Raw genomic sequence first — 9,029 nt, 5'->3', positions numbered from 1 at the left:
ACTGTGAGGAAATAAATTTCTGTTGCTTAAGTCACCCAATCTGTGGTATTTTGTTATGACAGCCTAGAAAATTAAAACAACATTCAGTGGAGGATAGGACAGTCTTCTCAGTAAATTGTGTTTGGAAAATTAGATATCCACCTGCAGAAGAGTGAAATTGGACCTTTACTTTTTACACTACATTAAAAAATTTAACTCAAAATGGCTCACAGACTCTGAGAGGAAACATAGGGAAATGTTCATAACAATGGATTCGGCAACCATTTCCTAAATATGGCAAACTGCATTTCCTCAGAATTTAAAACTTTTGTTCATCAAAAGATATTATCAACGAAGTGAAAAAGCAACCCACAGAGTGGGAGAAAATATTTGCAACTCATATATCTGATAAGGGATTAATATCTACAATATACATAGAATTTGTAAGATTTAATGATGACAACAACCCAATCATGGGCAAAGGATCTGAACAGACATTTCTGCAAAGAAGATATACAAATGGCCCATAAGCACATGAAAATATGCTCACTGTCACTAATCATTAGGAATTACAAATCAAACCTACACTGAGATGCCACCTCACACCCGTTAGTACAGCTGTTATCAAAATACCAGAGACTAACAAGTGTTTTAGAGGATATGAAGAAACTGGAACCCTTGTGCACTGCTAGTGGGAATGTAATTTGGTGCAGCTGCTGTGGAAAAGGTAAGGCAGTTGCTCGGAAAAGTTAAGAATAGAATTTCCAAATGACCGAACAATTCTTCTTCTGGGTATATATTCAAAAGAACTGAAAGCAGGGGCTCAGACTCAGATATTTGAACACCAATGTTCATAACAGCATTACTCACAATACAAGGTAAAAACAACCTAAATGTCTATCAACAGATGGATGGATAAAATGTGGTATATACACACAGTGGAACAGCTTTTAAAAGGAATGAAATTCTGACACATGCCACGACAAGGATGAATCTTGAAGATGCTAAGTTTAACAAGACAGAGAGAAAGGGACAAACGCTGTATGATTCTACTTGTAAAAGGCACCTAGAATTCATAGGCAACTTCGAAGACAGAAAGTTAAAGTAGTGGTCATCAGAGACTGATAATGGGGACTTTGGGGTTTATTGGTTTTTGGCTGCATGGTTTGCGGGATCTTAGTTCCCCTTCCAGAGGAACTGAAATCCCTGTGCCCCCTGCAGTGGAAGTGTAGAGTCCTAACCATTAGACCACCAGGTAAGTCCTGATAATGGAGACATTTTAATGTTTTATTTCTAATTGGTATGGTGTTTCAGCTGGGGAAGATGAAACAGTTCTGGAGATGGATGGTGATGCTGGTAGCACAAAAATGTGATTGTACTTTATGTCACTGACCTGCACACTTAAAATGGTTAAAGACAATCTTAAAAACCTGGAAGTTTGGGGCAATCTGTTACAAAACTTTGGAATTTATTTAAACTTTCTGTTTGAACTGGCTCTGGCAGGAGGGGGGAGGATACCACCCGGTTCCTGTCAGGCTACACCCAGGGTGGGCAGACTCCTTATTTCTGCCTGCAGAGGTGGGGGTCCCAGCTGCCTCCAGGACTTCCACTGGTACCCCCTGGCCAAGAAAGGGTAGGAGTGTCTCATTGTTGGCTCCAAGTGGCTTCCACTGACTACAAGGTGGATGGGGCGATGGCCTTTTTACCCCTTACAATGGTGAAAGCCCTGACTCCCCAAGAACCCTCCTTTGTCAGGATGGGTGAGGGCAGCTGGTTCCTGTCAGAAGAGGTGGAAGTAAAGGCTCCCCACATGGTCCCCTCTGACTTCTAAGGAGAGGGGATCTCATTACAGCCCAGTGGAGATGAAAGCCCCCCTTCCTCCTGGGCATCCGCTGATGCCACCCCAGCAGGAAAGCTGAGGAGCACAGGGTCTGGTGGGAGCTCTCTCCCTCCTTGCCTGCCAGTGTCTCCTGTTTGCCGGCCTCTTCAGCTCCTATGTCGGCATACGTGAGGCCAAAAGAGAACCCAGGGAGCTCACCGCTATGTTGCTTCTTGGTCCTGGGGCGCCTGGTCAGTCTGCCACCTTCTCTCTGAGACAGGAGGGAAGCAGGCAGTACATGCCCTTAAAGACTGACACAGCTGGTGAGGAAAATTGGAGACAACAAAAACTGGTTCAAACTGATTAGGTCCAAGATGGTGGAAGATTTGACTTCTGGTAGACCTTGAGCCTCATTACGTGCTCATTGTCATGTATTACCTTAAGCTCAAAGACAAAGCCACAGGCACCATGACAGTGCCCAGGCCAACCATAAAAGGTCAAAAAGTGGGCCAGTTCCTGGAAAACCCCTACCTTTCCCTGAATAGATGAAATAATCCTTTCACTCTTTAACCTATGAAATTACTGAGTCCATAAACACCAACCACCTCATACTTCAGGGCCACTCTCAGTTTTGTGAGACAAACTGCATTGTACCTATGGAAGATGTGTCTCTCAATAAATCTACCTCTTACTTAGCACTTTGTCTCTCACGAATTCCTTCTGTGCTGAGACAGAAAGAGCCTGAGTTTCTTTAAGTCCTGAGAAAAGTTGTGCATTTTTGGAGGTTGGGAGGACTAGCCTTGGGCAAGGGAAGTGTAGATCCTGAAAATGGAGGTAAGAATGGGTCAAGGGTACACGTAAATGCTAACGAGGCAGAATGACTGTTCCAGTGGTTTCTGTCTCCTTCAGGAAGGAAAGGGTGGGTGGTAGGTGATGATGGAAGTGTAGGGTGATGGGCTGGTGGAGAATGAAGGCTTGGAATAGCCATGGGGAACTCTGGAAGAGTCTCCTCGTGTTCATGTGTAAACAGCAGCCATCAACAGCAACAGCAATTGGTTATGCTAACAATTACTGAGGGTATGCTATTTGCCAGGCTCTGACCCTTTCAAAACCTTATGACAGGCACACACTTTTGGGATTCCCAATTACTGATGAGGAAACCAAGCCTTACGGAGATGAAGAGACAAACATTTCCAGGCCTGAAATAGTACAGCTAAGATTTGTCCACATCGTGTCTAATTATTGATACAGCTCTCTTGGGTGCTGAGGGTCTGGCTGAAATGACTGCCCATGAACTTGTGAAGTCCTCAGATGTGGGTGAATTTCTCTAGGCAGTTGGGCATAAAAACACAGGTGGAACTGCTAAATAGTAGCAGGGCTGGGGCCTTCCAGGCTGAGGTGGCAGAGGACAGTGTGGAGAACTGTGGAGACAGAGGCAGTAACCATGCACCCTGATTGGATCAATAATTAAGTCAAGACAGCAAGGGAAATGGCAGGTCCAAGGTGTCAGAGGTCTTGATGGGGTTGAAGGGAGGTAGAAGTAATGGTAACAAGGGCATGAAGAGTAGGAAATAAAGGAAGCTGTGGTTAGTGAGGGAGATGTTAACGATTTCCTTGTAAAGCAGATCCTGGAGGTGACAATGTTTAGAGTGTGGGTGACTGAGGGATGGGGAGGGCAAAGGATTTGAGGTCAAGAAACTCAAGGGTGGAGAAGTTCACTTGCCCAAGATCACTCAGCTAGCCACTAAGAGAGAGGGGGTTTGTTTTTTAAAAAAATAATTCAAGGATACTTGTTAAAGCACAGTAGGCACACTTTATTTAAGAGGAGGCTGTACAAACCAGTGTAGGGCCTACTGGAATGAATTCTGCAGTAGGGCAGGGATTGGGGGCTCAACTCCAAATAGCAGAGTGAGCAAATGGAAATGTATAGCCAAGGAACAGAGAGTGAGGGAGCAGTGGATGAAGATCACTAAGCGGGAATGCCAGAGGTAAACAGGTAAACTCTGTAGGCAGGCCAGGGTGATCAGACACCACCTGGGGCTGGTGGAAGATGAGGAATCCAATCAGGTATGGAGGATGGAGGTTCCTACTAAACCAACTTAGCAGGGTTCTAGCTAAAACTGGATTTTACAAGGAAGTGCAGAGATAGGCCTAGGAGAAGATTCAGCAGGCTGACTAAAGTTTGGTCAAGCAAAGAATCGTGGTCGGATTTAAAGTAGACTCCAAACCCAGAGAGGAGGAGCTGACAAGCAAGGGGATGAGGAACAATGGGAACAATGAGGGAGGGAGGGCCCAGGCAGATGCCATTAGTCTCCAAAGACAGGGGTCTTTACCAGGGTGGATGAAAAATATACCCATTCCATTAGGGAACAAAGGATGCTGCTGCAGCAGCCACTGCAGCCACCCCAGCTGTGCACCCGGAGGGGATTCAGGATGGAGGAAAGTCAGATACTCGCCCTAGATGGCTAAGGTGCAAATCAAAGGAATGATTTCAGTGGGTCTATACTCTTGCCTCCTCCCGTACACAGAAAAGTGCTAAATTCATTAACTGGAGATGTCCGATTTTTCCTTCAGTTCAGTCCAGTTCAGTCGCTCAGTCGTGTCCAACTCTGTGCGACCCCATGAATGGCAGCACGCCAGGCCTCCCTGTCCCTCACCAACTCCTGGAGTTCACCCAGACTCACGTCCATCAAGTCAGTGATGCCATCCAGCCATCTCATCCTCTGTCGTCCCCTTCTCCTCCTGCCCCCAATCCCTCCCAGCATCAGGGTCTTTTCCAATGAGTCAACTCTTCACATGAGGTGGCCAAAGTACTGGAGTTTCAGCTTTAGCATCATTCCTTCCAAAGAAATCCCAGGGCTGATCTCCTTCAGAGTGGACTGGTTGGATCTCCTTGCAGTCCAAGGTCTCAAGAGTCTTCTCCAACACCACAGTTCAAAAGCATCAACTCTTCGGCGCTCAGCCTTCTTCACAGTCCAACTCTCACATCCATACATGACCACTGGAAAAACCATAGCCTTGACTAGATGAACCTTTGTTGGCAGAGTAATGTCTCTGCTTTTGAATATGCTATCTAGGTTGATCATAACTTTCCTTCCAAGGAGTAAGCGTCTTTTAATTTCATGGCTGCAATCACCATCTGCAGTGATTTTGGAGCCCAAAAACATAAAGTCTGACACTGTTTCCCCTGTTTCCCCATCTATTTCATGAAATGATGGGACCAGATGCCATGATCTTAGTTTTCTGAATGTTGAGCTTTAAGCCAACTTTTTCACTCTCCACTTTCACTTTCCTCAAGAGGCTTTTTAGTTCCTCTTCACTTTCTTTTGATGTTCTGACTACCTGGTTTTTGTTGCAAAACTCCTATATATCCTGGGCTCCCCCTTACTTCTTTGGAATCGTCCCTCAGAGCTATCTGTCTTCCAGGCTTAAGTCCACAGAAATTCCCTGAATAAAACAGAATTCTCAAATTTTAGGTTTTGCCTTTCTTTTCAGTGGACACAAGTGTTGGTTAGAGCAAAATCAGGGTGAAAGAAGGATACTGCTACTGATGCTCACATCTGCAGGGTTCGCTCCCAGACTGTGTGCTGTGCTTGGTACTGGGGAACACGGAAATACAGGGAGCAGGTGCTGCCCACAGGAAACTCACAGAGCACATGTTCAAAACAGAACGATAACCGCTAACTGCTGTTTGGGACAGGCAGCGAGTGACTGTCTTGGGCTGCAGGGAGGGCTGGGGTGGCAAGATCAGCGTCAGGAGCACCTGCAACAAGGAAGTGATGCTCAGGCTGCCTCCAGGGGAGGCAAGAGAGAGACCAGCCCCAGGCTCAGCAGCTGGAGCTTGCCCCCTGTGCACAGATACTCCAAAATATAGGAACCAGACAGAAGCTGAGATTTGCCCAAGTAAGAGATAAACAGACCATGTATTCCACATTTTCAAAGTCAAGATCTTACCATCTACACATGCACAGAAATGCTCCTTGAAGGTCAAAAGGGAGGGGTGTCACCCCATAGGCCTCTTTGGTAGAATCAATCTTGGCTAAGGGGTGTGTATGTGTGCCCACATGGAAGGAACCTGAGATAAACCAAATACGGACTCAAAGCCAGGCAGAACAAGATGACTGGCCAAAGGAAACCCAGAAGAAATGCCGCATATGAGTGATTCACCCTACCACGAGGGTGTGGCTCCCTCTCTGAGCCCACCGGTGTGCCTATCCACACGGACTCCTTTTCCTCTGAATAAACACTTCACTCGTTCCACTACTTCCCATCTCTATGTGGACATTCATTCCTACCCTGCTGATGGGCCAGGGCGCCGTCGGTGGCTGCTGTCCCTGGTGGTTCAGTGACCAGGATGTAGCACGCTCACTTCTGTGGCCGGACTTCAATCTCTGGCCAGGGAATCTCAACCCCTGCTTCAAGACCCTGCAGGCTGAGGCCACCCAAGATCACAGGGACCTTTACCTGGTGGGAACCATGGGTCAGCATCAACAGTGAGATTGAAGGACAGTGCAGAGAAAGGGCCTGGGGGTTCAGGGGCCTCCGAGGGCCTGGCCTGGGGTGCATACTAGGGATGATGAGGCCAGGCAGGGGCCTCACAAACTATCTTAGATCCTGTCTGAACCTTGGCCTGAATGGCCTAGGTGGAGGAGAGTGGTTGAGAACAATTTACATTTTTTTAAAAATGTGAAAAAGCAGATGACCAAAAAAAAAGAGCCCAATGACTTCAACTATATAAAATACAGTAGTAGACTGTACATGTAAGAATAAGCAGGTTCTTAAAGCAGGATTCCGTTCTCTTTCTGCTTCAGTAAATTTCCTTTGTTATGACCAGCACACTGTTTTTACAACAGAACATGGTTAAAACAAAAAGGGAACAAGCATGGAGTTATCAGAATCACTTTTTCCAGACTGGAGAGAAGTCACAAGAAACAACAGAGATGCTTACCCCACCAATCTGTCTCTTCTCTGCCCCGAGGCAAGGCTGCTCAGTGAGGCTTCCTAATCTACAGAAGAAATGCAGTTCCAAGAAGGACTAGGGGGCAAAGAGGGGAAGCGGCAGGCCCGACTGTGAAGAGGTGAAGGGTTCCACACTCCTAATTCTTGCACAGAAATGCACCTGCCTGAAGAGGAGACATGGGCTAAGAAAGGCTGAGGGCTCTTCCAGATGAAGGGCAGCTGGGGAGACTTGGCAACTTGACACAAAGCAAGAACCCAGACTGGATCTGAATTACAGGGAGACATAGCTCACTGGGCAGCTGGCAACACTTGAATATGGACTGTGGACTGGAAAACAGCACTGGATGAATGTTACATTTCCTGACTTTGATCACTGATCCATGGCTACATAGGAGAATGTCCCTGTTCCTAGAAAATACGCACTGAAGTACTTAGGAGGTCTTCAGGAACATGGTGTCTGCAACTTACTCTCAAAAATTTTTTTTTACCTGGAAAAACAACATATGTATTAAATACAGAGGAAGAGGGGAACAATAATACAAAAGGTGGCAAATACTAACAACTGGCAAATATGGATAAAATGTTCTCTGAACTTGGGTCCTTTGATCCATTTTTGAAATGTCTGTGTATAAATTTGAAATTATATCAAATTTAAAACTTACAAAGAAGCAAAGGCAGGGGTCAGGGTTGGATTCTGCTTAGGGCTGGAATCTAAACTCAGGGTGAGAATAAACTCAACTTTGTGAAGGGAGCAACTGAACCAAAGTTGGGTTTTTTTGCTTTCTTTAGAATCATTCTTTGCAAAAGACTGACTTAAATGTGTTCTTCAAGTATTATTAATAATAATTATCGACCTTTGAGCTTCCCTTGTAGCTCAGTTGGTAAAGAATCTGCCTGCAATGCAGGAGACCCAGGTTTGATTCCTGGGTTGGGAAGATCCCTTGGAGAAGGAAATGGCAACCCATTCCAGTATTCTTGCCTGGGGAGTTCTGTGGACAGAGGAGCCTGGTAGGCTGCTGTCCATGGGGTCGCATAGAGTCGGGCACGACTGCAGCAATTTAGCATGCATGCATGCAATGGAGAAGGAAATGGCACCCCACTCCAGTATTCTTGCCTGGAGAATCCCAGGGACGGAGGAGCCTGGTGGACTGCCGTCTATGGGGTCACACAGAGTCGGACATGAGTGAAGCAACTCAGCAGCAGCAGCAGCATTTGCTTTATAACTGCAAGTCTGTACCTCTTAATCCCTTCCACCTATTTTGCCCAAGCCCTCACTCCCTCCCCTCTGGCAAGGACCAGCTTCTGCTAAGATTCTCACAGGGTTTACAGAGTAAACTCCCTATATCATTAATTTTTGACCAGAGGCTTCTGGACTGAAGGTCACCTGGGAGCAGTATTTCCTGAATGTCCCGTTTAGTTGATTAAACTTAATGGCAACAAGGAGAACAGAAATGCTTTGTGAAGAGAGTGCCACATCCATGTGCTTTGTACAGCGTGATGAAAGCTGCCCCTCCTGGGTCTCCTTGTGACCTGGAGCTTTAGGGAGGGAAAAATCATTTCACACGAGGAGCCAAAAGCCTTGGGAGGGAAAGGACTGCACACATTAAAAGCTGAGTGAACCTGGCTGAGGGGTCAATGGTGACCGGAAAGGATGAGGGCTCTATGGGCAAAGGTAAACGCGCTGGGGGGAAAGGGGTCTGAGCTTGATTCCAGGGCCCAAGGCTTTGAGGTATGTGTGTGTGTGTGTGTGCGTGCATGTGTGCGTGCATGCGTAGCAGTGATTCTGGAATAGCTGGCAGCTTAGACTAGCAGCCCTGGACAGGCATGGTGTCACACCTTGTGAACGATGGCTGAGCACGTGTGAGCTGAAGGAGCGACAGTGTTGGGGGCCAGTGTGTGACACCTGTAAGGGGTCCGGATGGAGCCAGAGCAGTGAGGACATCACTTCCTGAACAGGCAAGTGTCCTTGAGGCTGAGCCCGTTCGGGCTTCGACAGTGACGGGTGTGCTAACACAGTTTGCACCATAGCCCCGTTCAAGTTCTCTCCCGGCCTGCGTTTGGAAGAAGGACTGAGGCTCTTTAAGTCCCCAAGGTTCTTCCACAATTTGAGAAGGGTGGGGCCTCAGAGAAGAAAGCTATATCTTCCTGAACTATTAACTGGTGAAGAAAAGTGTTTCTACCTGGGGGGTGGGTAATCTCCAAAGAGGTCATGTCAGTTCTGTCTTTGGAACTTGGTGGGTGGGTGGACTGCATTTCCTTCCTCTCGTACTGA

This window comes from Bos javanicus, chromosome 22 (assembly GCF_032452875.1).
Source record: "Bos javanicus breed banteng chromosome 22, ARS-OSU_banteng_1.0, whole genome shotgun sequence".
Taxonomy (NCBI): Eukaryota; Metazoa; Chordata; class Mammalia; order Artiodactyla; family Bovidae; genus Bos; species Bos javanicus.
The sequence above is the reverse complement of the archived record's forward strand: the minus strand, read 5'-3'. Positions refer to the sequence as shown.